The sequence below is a fragment of the Protopterus annectens genome, chromosome 4.part1, assembly GCF_019279795.1.
Source record: "Protopterus annectens isolate FY-2018-M chromosome 4.part1, PAN1.0, whole genome shotgun sequence".
NCBI classification, from domain to species: Eukaryota; Metazoa; Chordata; order Ceratodontiformes; family Protopteridae; genus Protopterus; species Protopterus annectens.
In genome coordinates, this window is record NC_056734.1 from 319,551,944 (window position 1) to 319,570,943 (window position 19,000).

The window sequence follows — 19,000 nt, forward strand, 5'->3', positions numbered from 1 at the left end:
GGCATTCACACACCCTACACCTCCCATTGCCCTACTTTAGCACACCTGCTGATGTCAGTCACCTTGAAATAACCCTTTGGCCACATTTCAGCCCTATAAGCTATGTGGAACTTGGGATAACTGCATAATACTGTAGTGTAACAAACTAGTTAGGTAGGAGTTCTAATCCTAGTCCTACCAACTGTTATAATGTGTGTTTGAGTGTGAGGAAGAGTGTGTTCGTGTGTCTTTGTTGGCACCTGATTTTTGTGGACATTCATACTTACTACACTCCATTTGCCCCTCCTTTAGCACTGCTGCTGATGTCACTCATCTTCAAAGAGATCTTTGGACATCTTTCTAACATGTAAGCTCTGTGGCACATGCAATAACTGCGTAACACTGTAATAGCAATACATAACTAGGTAGGGGTTTGAAACTCAGTACTGATAAGTGTGTATGTCATCAGTATCTTGTGTGGGTGTTGGGGTGAGTGTGTAATGACAGGATCCATTGCAGTGTGGGTTTTGCTACATTATTATATTGAGGACCTATATATCCCAATGTTCACATTACAAGGCCAACAGTTTTCAAACACTGTAGAGGTTGTTGTTCATAGGTTCATAGGTAGGTACTAGGCTATCTTCCCTAGGGCATTTATAAGCCTAGCCAGAATATGTTGGCTTTCATCAACCTTTTAGACTAGATTCCTGAGCCTCTGTCCAGCAGGGCCATAGAAGTGATCCCAGGAGTAAACTTGCGACTTCCCATCCACTCATCAAGATTTCTCTTGAAGAGGGTCAACGAGGGGCTCTGCCTAACATGAACTGGGATTCTATTCCAGAGCAAGGGAAGCCTCTGGGATATGAATATATCCCTCCAACATGTTCTATTTATTGTTGTGCTGAGGTTTAAATCCATGGAGTGTGTAGCACTAATGGATTTAGCTTTCTTGAGGTGGAGCATGTCCATCAATTCTGGGTTAGACATGGCTTTGTATGTCAGGCAGAGATCGCCTCTGAGCAAGCGGTAAGCAACTGAGTAGAGCTGGAGTTTCTTTAGTCAAGCAGCATAGGCATCTGTTTGAGGCCCACGATCCTCTTGGTGAGGTACTTTTGAGGTCTCTCCAGCTGTTGCAGGTGTCAGATAAGATACATCCCAAATGGGGCATTGTACTCAATTAAGGGCCTGATGAGTGATGAGTAGAGGGGCACAGTGACCCCTCTTGATCTATATATGAACCCTTTTGTGATGTGATTAGGTGAGCTATATAGAAGGTTTTTCTAACCACTTTGGCAATGTGATTGTCAAAGGAGAGGTTACTATCTACTTGGGTCCCCAGATCCCTAATTACTTCTTCCTTACTTAATAGATTACCTCCTATGTGGTAGTTTGTGGGCACTTTGTTTTTCCCAAAAGGGATGACTATGCACTTTTTTGGCATTTAGCCTGAGGCCATGGTTTTGACACCAGGTATCTGTCTCTGTAAGACCCTTCTGGAGGATGCTTGTGTCAGCCGGAGAGTCGATTATGGCTCCCAGTTTGCAATCATCTGCGAACATGGTCAGCCACAGTCCTCCCATGCTTCCTGTACCTCAGAGAAGTATATACTAAACAAGAGGGGTCCCAGGACTGAGCCCTGTAGGAAGCCACTTGTAACCGGTTTAGAGTCAGACATGGCACCTGCAACTCTGACCATGTGAGTTCTATCCCTGAGCCAGTTTGCAACCCATCTTGTGACATATGGGTTGATATTTAAGCTGATAAGCTTATTTATGATGCCAGAGTGGGGTATTGTGTTGAAGGCCTTTGTGAGGTCCAGGTAGGCTATGTGGACTACCTTTCCCTCATCTATGGCTTTGGTAGCTATTTCAAAAAAGTCAACTAGGTTTAGGAGGCAAGATCTGCCTTTAACAAAGCCGAATTGAGTAAGGTCCAGTGACTGGAGGTTCCCAATGTCTTTGTTTATGAGATCCATGATGATGCACTCCATAGTCTTGCAGACCAGGCTAGTCAGGCTTATGGGGTGGTAGTTCCTGGTATCCGTTGTGGTGCACCCTTTGTAGAGCAGGATTACTGTTGCTGTATGCCATTCTTTGGGTACATAACCTGTGGTAAGGCTGCATTGGAACAGTGAGTTTATGTGAGGGTTTAGTTCTTTTTGGAGCTTGTGTAAGACGCAGCCCGGGATACCATCCAGTCCCATTGATGCTGTGTTTTTACTTTGGTAAGGGCTGCTTTCACCTGTGTGTCTGTGATGTCTGGGGGACTGCATTTTTCTGGGATAGGCACATGCCCTTTTGGGGTGGAAGGGGGTGTAAAGTTTGCACTGAACCTGTCCGCCAGGATGTTGGCAATGTCAGTGGGTTCAGTGTATTTTGTGCCATTCTGCACCAGCTCAGAGCAGATCTGAGAGTTGCCACCCAGATTCTTGATGTAGCTAAAGAACACCTTGTGATTAGTGATTTTTTCTTTTGAAGTTAGCCTTTGATGATTTTATGATGGAGCAAAGTTTCTTGCTAATATTGATCAGGGAAGCCTTCCCTTTATGGTATTTTGCCTTATTATGTAATAGTTTCCTCCTTCTGTTGTATAGCTTATTTATGGCTGGGGTCCACCAGACTGGTCTCCTGTTTTTGGGGGAGTGAGTCTTGGTTTTACTTGGGATGGCATGATCCATGAATTCCTGTAGGTGCTCATAGAGTGCGTTTGTAAAGGATTCTGCAGTTTGGATAGCATTTTCCATTTGCCCGGGGGCTTTGAAACTTTCCACCTAGGTCTTGTGAAGTGTGAAGTTTGCTTTTGAGAGATTTTTCACAGTGGTTTCCTTGACTGGGGGTGGGGTCAGGATGTGGATGTCCATTGTGATTAGTTTGTGGTCTGATCTTACCAACGAGGGGTTTACCTCTGGTGTGGAACAATGATCCCCCATGTTGGTGATGACCAGGTCCAATATTTTGTCTCCTCTTGTGGGAATGGTGACCAGTTGTTCCATGGTGTTTGAGTTTATAAACTCCAGGAACCGTTGGGCAAAATAGGTGGGACTTGAGTGGTTTTCCCAGTCAATGTTTGGGTAGTTGAAATCCCCCAATATCATGGTGTTTGGTGAGACCTTCATATTCTCCAATGTTCTCAGGAATGCCGAGTGGGGGTCCTGAGACAAGGTGGGTGATCTGTAGCAGGCTACAAACTGAAAAGCAGTTTTGCCCACTGTTATTTGTACATGGAGGGTCTCCGATGCCTCGTGCAGTGCCATTAACCTGGAGACGTGGGTATCCTTGATGAAGATGGATACTCCCCCACCTTTAGTATTTTTGTCCTAGTTCTGGGGCCAAAAAGTATGGTAAGAGTTGAATCCTGGTAGTGAGGAGTGCCTCGAGTGCGTGCATCTTGAGGTTTAGACTTCCGGTGTTGAGTAGCATTACCCTTAGTTATTTGTTTCTGGTATTGTCTATGGAGGTGGGTTTGTCTTTTGAGTCTTGCCTAAAAAAGGCACTATGGGGGTGGCAAGAGCCTTAGCCAGTATTCAAAAACCTAAGGGTGACAGGTGCAAGCCGTCCCTGGTGAAGCAACGTGGCTTGTTGAGCATGTCATCCCAGGCTGACAGACACTGGATTGATAATTTTGTCTTTATAATGTGGCATCATTCTTGGTGAGGGCAAGATGCTACTCAGGGTCAGGGTCATACCAGCCTGGGCTACATGATCAGAGAGCTCCTCTATGTCTCTTTTCATGTAGTCCAGGGAGGTACATCTCAGGTCATTCACGCCAACATGGACAATGACAGAGTCATATTTGTACCTGCTGTGGAGTAACCTGAGTGTTTGTGCTATGTGGCAGATCCTGGCACCCGCCAGACAGTTTACAGTGACCTTCTCCTTATTCAGTCTGGTGAGTGGGGCATCAGTGTGCCTGACAATAGAGTCTCCTATTACTAGTGCATTACGTGCATTATTTAGCCTTAAGGGCTGCTTCTGTGTGGCACACTGACTTTGTGAAGTATGTGATATGTGAAAGTTGTTGTGGGGTAGTGGTTGCTTGGATGTCTGCTTTGGAGGTCTCTGCTGCTTTGGCAGATTTTTATTTAGAGCCTCCAAGTATGTTTTTGTGAGTTTATGTTTCATGTTTGCTGATGCAATTGGTCTATGTGAGACTGGTTATGCAGTGCAAGTGGTTTCCTTCTCCTCCTGACTGACTGTGCCATTCTTGGTTTGAGAGAGCTTGGCCTCCTGTTTGGCTGTATAGTTGCATCTCTCACATACATTTCAGTTTGTTGGAAGGAGGAAAGGGTTGTCTGTGTACATAAGGCAATTGTAACATTGCCTCAAGATTCCCAAATTCACCAGCTGGTCTGGAGAGTATACCTGAAACTGCACTTTGGACATGCTTGGATAGTTAAAAACACTGATTTATTGATTGTCCGGAATGGGCGAATAGGGAGCCTTGTACTTCTGGGTAGTAAAAGGGAGTGAAGTGCTATAGTTTGTTAGCGCTTACTGAGGTATTTGAGCAAGTGCTGGGCTACAGAAGGGCGGTAGAGTGCTTGCTTTGAGAGTTAGACTTGTTCTAAAGGAAAAATTGAAGAGCAGACTTTGTGGAGCCAGGAATAGTTTAAAACAGCTTAAACAGCGCTGTAATGTGTTGTGCGACGTTGCTCGATGCTGTGCAGTGCGCAAAATCAAGCAAAACCACACAAATGCGGATTTTAAGGCAGGGAGCTTGAAAGAGATAGGAATTAGCTCAAAATGGCCAATAAGCTACTAGTTGCTGGGCTGAGACCACTCCTCCAGGGACAGATGGGCTTCTCAAAGCTCCCCACTCTCACTGGTGAACAGAGAAACTTCCTCCTATCCAAGTAAGCATATGGGCAACACAGGAACTTATACCACAACCCAGAATTCAGCAAAACCTGAAATCTGGACTACTCTAGTTCAGAAAAGGCAGGGAAACAAGGATTTTTTTGTTTTTTTTTGCTTTTTTTTCAACAGAACAACAGTAACTTAACAGGAAACACTATAAATGCTTTAAACGGGCTAGTGCACTTGATTGTGTAGCCTACAACAGTTATACAACACAAACACGATTTAAAGAAGTGCAGGAACAGTAACAAAATGCAAAAACAAGCTTCTTCAGATTTTAGAATAGCTAGAAACTCGCTTTTCGGCGAGAATATGCAGTCACAAGTAGAAAGGCAGAGAAAAAATACTTAATTTGTTTAAAGTATCTGTTTTTGTCTCTCTGCTGCTTGTTACACTCTGCAGGACCACAAGGAGCTGTGCTGAGTCAGAAACAAGCGCAAAACTATGCAAATGTGGGTTTTAAGGCAGGGAGCTTGAAAGAGATAGGAATTAGCCCAAAACTGCTGTAGACAATCCACAGCCATAAGTATGTACTGCCATGTGCAATTACTATGTGACAGTGTGGATTAGTAAACAATATAGGCAGCCCTTATAATTTCCAGATACCACTCTCCACCCACGGATCATACACAAACACGTTTGGATCTTTCTTCCTTCCTTTCTTACTTTCTCTCTGTCTCTCTCACTCTCTCCCTCTCTGGCAGATGTGGAAAATACATCTGTTTTGCATAGGCAGCAGCTTGACATTTGTAGGTAATGCTCATGATCAGCTGATGGTCTGTGCATGAATTGGAGTCCCCCACTTGCTAATTGCACGTGGAACAGCTGTGGTATCATTCCTATAGTCAATTGCATGGATACACACTCCTATAGCTAAGCACTTCATGTGGGTGTTTGCCCTTTCTTCACTATGAGCAGGACTTCATGTGGGTGTCTGGCAAACAGCATCACAGAGGGTAGTTGGAAATACCTCTTACAACATACACAGTGGAGACAGGCCAACAAACAGGAGGGGGATGTTCCAGACACGGGGACAAAATGTAAGTATTGCTGTTATACATTTGCAGTAATATTGGTTTAACAGGGATTGTGTGGAAATGGCTGTTCTGCATGATTTGAAGTCTGACATGACAGTGTTAAGTGATTGAGGAAACTCTCACATGTAGGGCTATCTGCAGACTGGCTAGAGTTTGGAATCTTAGATGTGATGTGTTACACATTTCCTGTCTTTAGAAATGCAGTGGCATACTCTGATAATTGCAGTCAGTTAATGGTGACATCCATGTGTGTTACTGACTTCATATCCCTCAGAAGAGATATGTCACAACAAACACTGTTACACCAGGAATTTTCACAGTTTATCACAGCAATATGTCAATAATGGCCTTGTGTTTGTGCCTCTGTCCCCCAAGTCTGTTACCCTTTGTCCATATGTCATGCAGTAAGAGGTGCATATGTACAGTATATCATTATTTACTGACATGATTCCTGATAACAAGCTAGTGATATATCAGACTGCCAGACATGTTATGTATAGTAGGCCTTATATTCGTGGACAAAACCTGGACATTCTGTTGTAGTCTTTACAGTAGTGAGATCATTGTACTTATGGTGATTATTGACAGAGTGTCATTCTTGTGTAGTGGTTTATTGTGAATATGTTACTTGGCCTGTGTACAGACTGTGGTAGATGTCAGTGTTCTTGGTCCTGTTCTATCTGACATTGCATGCTGCTCCAGTTTCTAGTACCCTATCAGCGTTTATGTTTGTAGGGCCAGACTGAGACATGTCCCATACCACAGTCAGGCATCAGACTACACTGTTAATTGTGCCAGTATATATAGGGTTAGTGTGTGAGTGGCAAATATGAGGATGGTTTTGTTTACACAGTCCATATACTGTACTATTAATTAGGCTTAGCATAATGTGACTGTGACTGTGTTGAGATTGGTTGTGGGTATTCACTTTCTCACTGGTGTCTCTTACTCCACACTGTTACATGCCTTTAGTGCCTGCTATATTTGCAATTACATGTATAGTCCCACATAGGAAACTTGGGTCAGTGTTGTGGCAGTCTGCCTGTAGTTTATATAGTGCTTGGTGACATGCCTAGCAGCTCAGTGTATTTACCTAGTGTGATGTTATGTCCAGATATCTGTCAGATGTACTGTTGCCTGGCCACCATATGTGTTGTGTATTTCTGAAAAAGCAGTGGGATGCTGTGAAGATGTATGCCACTAACTAGTGGGAAGTATGTGGGCCTGGGACCTCTGCTCCTCCAGTTAATATGTGTTAGGACAGACAGGAGGGTGTGAATGCATCAACTGTGTGAGCTTATCTACTCCAATATTTGTGTTATATCCCATTTTCATGGCTGTAAACATCCCCTTTTTCATGCTTGGTGCACACGTCTTGCACTAAGGAGTTCATTGTATACCTCTGGACTGACCAAATTGTTTCAGACTGTCCACATTTATTGGTCATATCTCTGCTGTTTTCCACAGGATCATTACTGTGATTTGTGTGGTACTTCACTATGATGATTTTATGATGTCTGTCAGTGACTGATGGCTTACATGTCAGTATCAGAAGAGCCTTTCTACACAACATGTCTATTGACACAACCCCTGTTACTGTAGCAACATTCTACATTTATAACTGCAATACTTACATTATGTTCCCCTTACACTAAGAGGCTGTGAGTTACAGTGCTGAGGTATGACTCCACTACATGTTATGGGCATATGTTATACATACATACATATATATATATATATATATATATATATATATATATATATATATATATATATATATATATATATATATATATATATATATATATATATATATATATGTATATATACATAAACACACACACACATGCACCCGCACACACACACACACACACACACACACACACACACACACACACACACACACACACACACACACACACACACACACAGATATATATAAATATATATATATAAATAGATGTGTGTACAGTAAAACAAATCCAAGTACCCAAAACTAAAGATCCAAGAAGGCAGCAGAATAACAAACGTATAAAATTAAATTTATTGCAAAGAACGTAAGCACTTTCACGGTATAAACCACTTCATCAGACGTACAAACATGTGTAAGCAAAGGCTCATTATATATCATCAGCAATTAAAAATAAGCAATTAATCAATTTAAACAATTCAGTGGGATGTAGTTATGTATGCATGTTAACATTGTTTCTGTGATAGTTGATGAATGAATTGTTTAAATTGATTAATTGCTTATTTTTAATTGCTGATGCTATATAATGAGCCTTTGCTTACACATGTCTGTACGTCTGATGAAGCGGTTTATACAGTGAAAGCGCTTACGTTCTTTGCGATAAATTTAATTTTATACATTTGTTATTCTGCTGCCTTCTTGGATCTTTAGTTTTGGGTACTTGGATTTGTTTTACTGTTCACATTTTTGGGAATTATAGTTCACTTTGTGCTCAAATATATGTGTGTGTTATGTACATGTATACATATATCTACATATGTATACACACACAAACACACACACATATATATATATACATATCCATATCCTTATGCATAAACATGAGTGTTGTATATACCTTCTCAGATGTATCCCACCATATTTATCTGTTATATGTATATTTAGATATAAAAATGTGACTGATTCGACACTATTTTCACTAATAAGTAGTAAACAATTGTAGTAGTCAAAGCAGTTGCTCACTACTATTCAGTAGTTGTACTGAATGATATATTTGAACAAGCAATACACATTAGTGCAGCTCAGATTGCTTAGTGGTTCAGTGTTGTTACTATAGTCTATGGGGTCCTGGGTTCAAAACCAGCAAGGGCTGTTGACTGGCAGAACAAGGGCTGTTGGATACAAAGTGGTTAAGGCAGCTTTAAGTGGGTTTGCGCTAAGCAGTGCTAATGTACATTTAAACAAAAAGGTGCTTAGCATTTACATTTAAGTAATCCTTACACTTGCTTAGCATAGCTCAGCCCTTGTAATCAGAGTTCACACTGTATAAGAACCGCTGTGACCATCAACCATACACATAACAGATTACACTATTCAGCCCAATGATGCATGTGCTGTGTGAAAAAACAGAATGGACACACTGACAAGGTAGTTAGCACTGCTAAACCCAGATCTGTCATATGTGTCTATGACTGTATGTATTTGTCAATGTGTATATGACAGTATGTCATCCTATGTATTGCTCATTAACACCCAGTACATCCCCCATTACCATACTGTGCAAGGCCTGGTGATGTTCTTCACTTAACAGGAAACTCGGGACACACCTCACCCTAAAAGCTCTGTGGTGTGTGCAATTAATGCCAAATACATTAGTAGCAATAAATACCTAGGTAGAGGTTCTACTACCAGTGTTGCCAAGTAAGTGTGTGTGTATGTGAAGGGATCTACTTCAGTTTGCAAAAAAATATATGTCCCAGGAGATCATTTGTCTGAGAACTAACTGGTGAAAGGTAACATTTCAAAGCAATCATCTTATGGAAATGCATTCATTCAAAATAGTAGTGGATATGTAAATGCCCTCTTTCCTTATGCACAGCTGTACAGCGATACTTGAGTTGGTATATATACATGGGTGTGGTTGTTGTGGGGACAGCCACCCATATTGAGGTTATTGTTGTGTGTATCCCCCCACTTAGTGTGCTGTTATACTGTACAGTTTATGTTAACAGGTTAAGTAGTTGTTAATCACACTATGTGTGTTTCTACACCACCCTACACCCTCCAATGTGGGGGCTGTGCCACCCAGACCAGCACACCTATGTTTACCAACTCCAGGATTACACTACATTGGCAAAGAGGACATATACCTTGACAATACCATTGTCAATGACATTAAACTGGGGGGCTGATTATTTACTGATGCTTTGACAACTTTGTCTTGGTAGAATTATATAAGCCAAAATGAGTTCACTGCAAAATGAAGTACATCCATGTGAACAGTATTCTCTGTGCATTGCATCAAAACCAGAGCCTCTATGTGTGTGTTAGTCATAAACATTTGGTGTGTGCCACCTAGTACACTTACCATTGTCCACTTTAGAAGAGCTGATTACATCAGCCGCCATGCACTCACCTGTATACACCCCTCAGACCTATCAGACCTATCAGCCATGAGGCACATGCAGTAACTGTTATACAGACCTGTTACCTGTGTTCAGCTGTACCTGTGATATGACACAGTCAGTGTGTCATCATAGTGCCACACCCTTTGTAGGAAAGGACAGCAGACCAACGTCCTGCTGACACATAGACACATAGAACACAAACAGAATACATTATGGACACCACAATCAATCATTGTTAATAAAAACTATAATGCATCATGGCTGGACAGCTACACACTCTGACATGAAAGCATTAATCATTCCAGCTGAAAACACATTAAACAGCATTAAATTGCTAAACCTTAGTACATTCCCCCTGTGCATCAGAACCATATTAGCATGTCCCTGCATCGATGGTATGGATGAGATGGATGTGGTACAGGTGTCATCATATGCACAGGGTGTGTTGTGGGTTTGCCAGAGGCCTGGGCTGAGCCATTTTGTTGGCATCATGTGTGTGGGTTAGGGGGTTATTTATTACATGGGCTGTGCAGACATGGTCTGTGTAGGTATGGAGGTGCCCTAGCTGTGTTGGTGATGTGTGTGTATGTATGCACACATTTTTCCAAGTCCTATACAGAAGTTTGTTGGACAGCTACAGTCCGTACATGGCAGGGTGCACAGTTCATCGTGTCCAGCCATGGACATGAGAACTGTGCCAGCCAGGGGTTCCATGGGCACTACCAGGCAGAAGCCCAGATATGGTACTCTCCCCTGATGATGACACTTGTTCGCTGGATCCACATCCCTTTTGGGACTGGCCAGCACCATGTGCATGTGGCCTGCTGTGTTGTGGTGTGGACAGCACCCCCCTGCAGTGCTGGTGCTCGTACTGCCGCTACAGGAGCAGCTGTGAGTTGTTGCACATCCATGGAAACCTCCACCAGTTGGTGCTGCTGACCTACATCCACGTGGCCAATGCCCTACTCCCACCACATGCTCTACCACAGACACCGCATGGTCGAGGATTCTCACCATCTCACCCAATTGTCTAGCCATGACCTTTGCAAAGTAATGGTGGGCACCTGCAAGATCACAGATGTTGTCACGTACAGCAGGAAGAGTAGCCCTCTGGAGCCTCAGACTATCTGTGGTGTAATGTTCCATACCTTCCTGTGCCTCCATGATGGCCCAAACATGCGTCTGGTGACACCTGCTGTGGCACTTCTGCCAGGGGCATGATGGCCATCAGCCCTCCTATGAATACTCCTGCACATCTGTCTGTGTGGTACCTTGACAGTCATCCGGATATGGCTGCTGTGTACAGAAACACTTGCTATAGTCACCACACTTTCCTGTCCCATGCTACCATCCACCAACTGTCCCTTATCTATGGCCACTGGTGATGGGGTATGTATGGGCATTGTAACTGTGTGTGGGGATGGGGTGGATAAAAGTGGGATGTCAACCAATGGCACAGATTCAGCCTCTGACAACCCTACCTGTGCCTCACTATGTCTATAATTATTGTCAGAGTCTGTATGGACATTGACATCAGTTTGCCTGCAGGAGGGACCCTGACCAACCTCACCACCTGTGAGGGGAAGACAAGAAATGTAAATTAAAATATGTACATTATGGTTTACTTCTACACACACACACACACACACACACACACACACACACACACACACACACACACACACACACACACACACACACACTTACAGGTGAGGTGGCACAAAGATATTACACAGACCTCTCATTACCCAACAGTCAACATGCATGACATATGGTACTCAACAGCATGCACTGCAGCCATAATCAGTCCTTGTTACCAACATTATACATCCCTGTGATGCATAAGTTGTGTTAGTAGGTGATGCCCTTTCTCCTGGAGCACATTGCACCCATGTACACAATATTGCTGTGCACATCTACAGCACACTGGCATGTAGTGTGCACCATACCTCACAAGTGTACACACCATTGCTGAATGTGTACATGTGTGGCAGTTATGTGTGCTCTGTTACTCACAGCCCCTATGTGTTTGTCTGACATACCTGGGATGATATGAGGACTGATGTCAGTAATTAATGCCTGTCCTTTATTTGTAGATCTCATCAGCATCAGTGCATGTATGTGCAATAAAATCCAGTTACAGTGACAACCTTCAAAGCTTAATGTGGATATGAAAAGTGTACACACCCTTGTTGACATGCCAGCCTCTTCCATGATATGCAATGGGGCCACAATACTGCATTTGTTAAGACTACACACACCTGATATGTGACATATGACCTGCGCAATCCAATGTAGTATCAAACAAATGTGTTAACTCATTAACCCCGAGTAGCTTGTCATGGCACCTGTGTGTTTAAGCCTGAGCGCACCATGAGAAGATACAATTTTCAAGCCATTACCCCACGAGAGCTTCCACAAGCGGGAGAAAGTGTACAGCTGATTTGTAGTTCACCTTAATGTAAAACACTCTGAAATTGTAACTAAATGTGTAATTTATCATATCTAGTTATGATTCAGTGTGTTTAAACATTAAGGTCACATTGAGGTTTCCTGAAAAAAAATCTTTTTAAAAGTTCTTGCTAAGCAAGTGGAGGCAACCAATCAGATTCTTGCATTCCGAGCCACCACTTGCATAGTGCCTCCACCCCCAACCTAAGCTTCTTTTGTTCTCCCCTAATAAATAGTGGGTCCAGCAGCAGGTATTTCCTTCTTTCTGCGAAGAACTGGAGATTTTACCTGCTACTGAACCCTCTATTTTATTTCACCAGTGAAGGAATTCACGGACCGCCATATAGGCACTACCAGGAGTCTTTTTTTACAGGTACGTCGTGGTGTTTATCCTAATATTCTGTAACAGACTGTGTAACTTTGCCATCATTGAGAAAAAGACTACATGAATACTGTATACATGTAGTGCTCATGTTGTGAGCCACATGCAGTGTATGCTATGAAGTTAGAAAATTCAATCTAAAAAGATTTGTAGTCATGGCTCAAGCAACAGAGCGGCTTGAACAACTTACCATGTTCCTTTATTTTTGTCTGGTTTTATTAGCAGTATACCAATGTTCTAATTGAGTCTGAGTTCTAATTGAACATGATAATTTTACACCTGAGTAGGCTAGGTCTCTGTTTAGCTTTAGGGTGGCAATCTAAGTGGAAATCACAGGTGTGCAGTGTTTTGTTAATGGGTGACAAGTGACTGTCTACTTATGTATATTTTATCTTGCATATTTTAAAAGATCTTAGAGGTATAATCACGTTTTACTGTTGTATGTGAGTTGTGGACTCAGAAAGCAGTTTGTGTGGCTGTTGGCACAGTAAGTATAACAGAATTAGGTACTCTTCCATTATTGGGGCAACATTGTTAACTGTTGCTGTGCTCCAAATCCAGTGGCAAAGGGTGATCGCATGGGAAAGATGACTGGGTGGTATGAGAGAGACGCTGGCTGAATGAATACATTAATAAAAAATAGCCGTGCTGTTATCTGCGGCGATCTAATAGCAACATTGAATGTATGTTACTGCTAATGTACTGACATTTATTAGTTGCACATGCACCAAGTGCTGCTTTGAAAAACAGAAAGACTGGAGGTAACTTAGCATAACCACAGAGTCAATGGCTAGTAAGGCGTAACTAAGCGTAAGTAGTGTACTCAAATCAGAATATTTATCTGAGCAAGGCTTGGACGCATTATTACTCAAATCGTGTTCAAAACTGTTTTCACAACGGTTTACAGTATGGAAGCTCAGCAAAATATGCTTGCGTTAGACATGCATGAGTAAAATATAGACTTTTCTAATACTTAGAAGAGTAGAAAGTAGCATGTCCCTTTTGTATATGTATTCGGCTAACATACTTCTCAGTTCTCTGATTTTGACACACATTTCAGCTTTGTCCCTCTTAATTATCTAAAACTGATCACTTTTGGAGAGTGAATTAGACTTAATAAGTAATGGCAACACTTACTTATATACTTGTTTTACTTCAGACAATGCATATTGATCAACATGATCTTATTCTGTTAACAGTGCTAACATTTTAAAGTGTCCCCGGTTATTTTTGGATTTGTCCCTGATTCTTTTGAAATTCACCCCTATTTAGTTTACTGTAGATGTTTTAAATGAAAAGTGGGTGATACCAAACAATATTATTAAGTAGGAGTACAAAATATACATTTCTGCTACACCCCTTGAAGTCTGTAAATTTCTTCACAAACTGGATTACAGCTGACGATCATGATCAGTGTTGCCCCGATAACGGAAAAGTACCCAGAATTATTTTTATACTTTTAATTAGTTCCCATAAGCATCACCTGTTTTTATTTCATGGGAGGTTTAAAGCTAGAAAGGTAAAGGGCATAACTCTCAGCTCATGGTTTATTGGTAAAGCCAGAGAAGTAATGCGGAACAAATAAAAGCTCACAATCAGGGATACGTTCATGTTGCCGCCTGTGCTTGCTGGGTTTGCATTAATATACAATATAAGAAGTCTGAAATTTTACTGTCTGACATCCTCAATGGTTTGCCAGAAAATAGTTTTGTGAGGGAGGAATAAACATATGATGGAAAACTCGTCCGAGAACTGTGACATTGGGTAATATACCAAGGACACCAGCCAATTTCTCATGCTTCATTTGCTCTGCTTTTTTTTTTGTTTTGTTTTGTTGTCATTCATCTGATCTTCCACCATCATCGGAGTGCTGATCCAAAGAAAGTGCAAATATAGTTAGAGCAGAGATGAAGAAGAGCAGTAGAATAGTGATAAGAAATGGCAGTGTTGTAAGAGAGGGTAATTCCATTGGCCTTCAGGGAACATACAGTTAAACATTGCAAGGTATAAAATGATTTTAACATGTATCTAAATGTATACATTTTAGAAAAAAGGGGAAGGGTGGATTGAAAGTAGTAATTAGGGTGAGAGTTGAGAGGTGGTGGGTCGGGGTGCTAAATGGTGAGACGTTGTACAGGAAAATAAGATAGTAATAATCCATAAGCTCACTTTGAAGCTATCCCTTGGTGGTGTATTTTCACATGTTCATTTATCATTTTTATTTAATGTTCATTTATTAGTATGTATTGAAACAAAAGCTTATAATAGTATTATTACAAAATATCCAGTTTTGTAGTACTTTTACATAGAATAAAAGACTGAACTGTTCATATCTGATGCTGATGCCGATTTTTTCAGAGAGACACAGTGGTCTAAGTAGATGGAGAGAACTCTATACTTTCGTATGTTTTAAGTTTGAGATAAGTTATGAATCTTTTCTAAAATATTTGAAATAAACATCCGCTTGTTTTTGTTTTGTATCTTCATCAAGCTTTCTGTAAAAGAGTCTTCTATGCAGATTATAGTTTTATGGTAAAAAAGTGAGTGGCGTTCTCATTAGCTAGTTTTTGAGTCGCATAATGTTGATCAGTGTAAATATTTTGGCTCTGCACTTTTTGGTTGTGTATATATATATATATATATATATATATATATATATATATATATATATATATATATAGTCCTTAAAGATGTGTCTGACTGTTGGACATCTTTCATATTGCATGATCTGTAAGGCAGCCATGTAGGCGTGCTGCACAGGACTGACCTTGAGGTGTACAAAAAAGTAAAAAGTGGATACAAATGTACACCTCACTTCTCTGTGTACTTTCTTACCACTAAATTTCCATGACTTCTTTTATTTTTAAATGTACTAGTTTGTATAAATAAGTAATTCCTACTTTGGTAAAACCTGAATTGATCTACGGCATGTCTGCCGACAAAAAAGACCACCACCAAGTGGGCAAGTCTGCATTGGCCAGTCATCTAAATAAAACAGATCCCAAAAATTGTGCAAACTGAAAAAGTTCTCATTTTCATGGTTTACACTAGTTCAGGGGACTGTAAGGTGATCTTGCGAGCAATGTGGCACTGTTTTTCTTTGTGACTTGCCTTTCCCTAGGACATTTTAGTTTGCATTGGAAGAGGTAATGTTGTCCTCATGTGCATTACTGCTGTTTATGGCTGAAGTCATGCCTGAAATGCTGGAACGTGGCAGTAATAGTTGCTAGCTCCCGATCCAAAGCATACCTGGCATGTTTTATGCAGCTAATAGGGGAAAGTATAATAGAGTAAACTATAAAAATATATACTTTTGTAGTCATCATCTGGTCTGGCTTGACGTGCTGTTTGAGGTGCAGAAAATCAAATGTAGGAGTGGGAAGATGGATAAAGAAAGACATCCACGCAAGCTAGTAGACTTGAAAAATGACCAATGATTTTAATGGTGAAAAGTCTGCTGGGTAAGCCACCCCTCCTTGTTTTTATGAAGTTACTTGATGTGGAATACAACTGCTGTTTTTATGTTTTTTCCCAGCTATTCGTCATATAATTTCTGCAGGTGTACATTTCTTTTTTATTGCAACACACACACACCTTGTGCAGTATAAAATACTGTCAAGAAGCTCCTCATTAGCACTCTTCAAGAAAAATCTTGATGATTGGATGGGAGATAGGAAATTCACCCAGGGATCACTTCTGTGGCTCTGATCAACAGGGGCAAAGGAACATAATTTTCCTGGGTGGCGAAAGCCAGAGTACCTTTTTGGCTAGGCTTTTACAGGCCCTAGGGCCAATAGCCTAGTACCTACCTATGAAGAAGTGCTTTCATAGTTTCATAGTTTCATAGTTTGGTACTAGGCTATCTGCCCTGGGGCATTTATAAGCCTAGCCATAGTGATGTGGCTTTCGCCACCCCATGTAATGGTACAAAAGTGTACAGAATAGATTTAGAATACTGTGCCTCTGTCTAGTAGTGACACAGAGATGACCCCTGGGGTAAACCTACGATCTCCCATCCATTCGTCAAGATTTCTCTTGAAGAGAGTCAGTGAGGGGCTCTGCCTTACATAAACTGGGATTCTCTTCCAGAGTATGGGAAGCCTCTGAGTTATGAATCTGTCCCTCCAGCATGTCCTATTCATATTTGTGCTGAGGTTCAAATCTTTAGCTCTCGTGGTTCTGATGGATTTGGATTTTTTGAGGTGGAGCATGTCCATCAATTCCTGATTGGACATGGCCTTGTACGTCAGGCACAGATCACCTCTGTGTAGGCAGTATGCTACTGAATAGAGTTGGAGTTTCTTTAGTCTGGCAGCATATGATATATGTTGGAGACCCTTGATCCTTTTGTTGAGGTACTTTTGGGGTCTCTCTAGCTGTTGCAAGTGCCGGTTGAGATACATACCAAAAGGGGCATTGTACTCAATCATGGGCCTGATAAGGGAGGAGTACAGGGGCACAATGACCTCCTTTGATCTGGATGTGAATCCCTTCATGATAAGGTGGGCAAGGTAGAAAGTTTTTCTAACCACTTTGGCAACGTGGGTGTCAAATGAGAGGTCACTATCGACTTGGGTCCCCAGGTCTCTGATTACTTTTTCTGTACTCAGTGGGTTACCGCCTATGTGATAATTTGTGGGCACTTTGTTTTTCCCAAAGGGGATGACTATACATTTTTTGGCATTTAGTTTAAGGCCATGACTCCGGCACCAGTTGTCCATTTCAATGAGGCCTTTCTGTAGGATGTATGTGTCAGCTGGTGTAATGACTATGGCGCCTAGTTTACAGTCATCTGCGAACTTTGTCAGCCACAACCCACCCATGTTTGCTTTCACATCTGAGAAATAAATGCCGAACAAGAGGGGTCCCAGGACAGAGCCCTGTGGGACACCACTTGTCACTGGCTTTGAGTCTGACATGGCTACAGCGATTTTGACTTTATGGGTTCTATCCTTTAGCCAGTTTGCCACCCATCTTGTGGCATATGGATTTACATTTAAGCTGATGAGCTTGTCTATGATGTCATAGTGGGGTATTGTGTCGAAAGCTTTAGCCAAGTCCAGGTAGGCTGTATGGACTGATTGCCCTCGTCAATGGCTCTAGTGACTGTTTCGAAAAAGTCAACCAGGTTTAAAAGGCAGGATCTGCCTTTTACAAAGCCGAACTGGGTGGGATCAAGTGTTTGTAAGTCCCCAATGTCTCTGTTTATTAGTTCCATAATGATTCTTTCCATAGCTTTGCAGACCAGGCTGGTTAAGCTTATGGGGCGGTAGTTACCAGGGTCAGTAGAGGTGCCTCCTTTGTGGAGTGGGACTACTGTTGCTGTATGCCAGTTTTCAGGTACATATCCTGTAGTAAGGTTAAGGTTAAATAGCATTTTTATGTGCGGGTTTAGCCCTCTTGGAGTTCTCGTAGCACGCAACCCGGGATACCGTCGGGTCCCATTGATGCTGTGTTTTTAGCTTTGCTGAGGGCGGTTCTCACCTGGACATCTGAGATGACAGGGTGGTTACAGTCAGCTGGGATGAGTATTTCTTCTTTTGGGGGTGAGGGAGGGGAGAAATTTGCACTGAACCTGTCTGCCAGAATGTTGGCAATATCTGTGGGTTCTGTGTATTTTTTGTCATTGTGAACTAACTCTGAACATATCTGAGGGTTTCTGCCCAGGTTTCTAACATAGCTGAAGAAGGCCTTGTGGTTATCTTTAGTGTCCATAGCGAATTTTCTCTCAAAGTTGGCCTTGGATGTTTTTATGAGAGAACGTAGCTTTCTACTAGTGCTGATCAGAGATGCCTTCTCTTTATGGGATTTTGCTCTGACGTGCAGTAGCTTCCTTCTTTTGTTATACAATTTGTTTATGACTGGGGTCCACCAGACAGGATGCCTGCCCTTGGTGGAGAGGGTCTTGGTTTTATTTGGGATTGCATGATCCATGCATTCTTGGAGATGTCCGTAGAAAGCATTTGTGAAGGATTTTGCATTGTGGGGAGTGGTTTCCACTGTCCCAGTGGGCTTAAAGGATACCATCTCAGTTTTAAGAAGTGTAAAGTCGGCTTTTGAGAAGTTTTTCACTGTAGTCTTTTGTGTTGGGGGTGGAGGTGGGATATGTATATCCAGGGTGATTAGTTTGTGGTCAGACCTCACTAGTGAAGGGTATGCTTCCGGTGTGAAGCACTTTGTCGCCATGTTTGTGA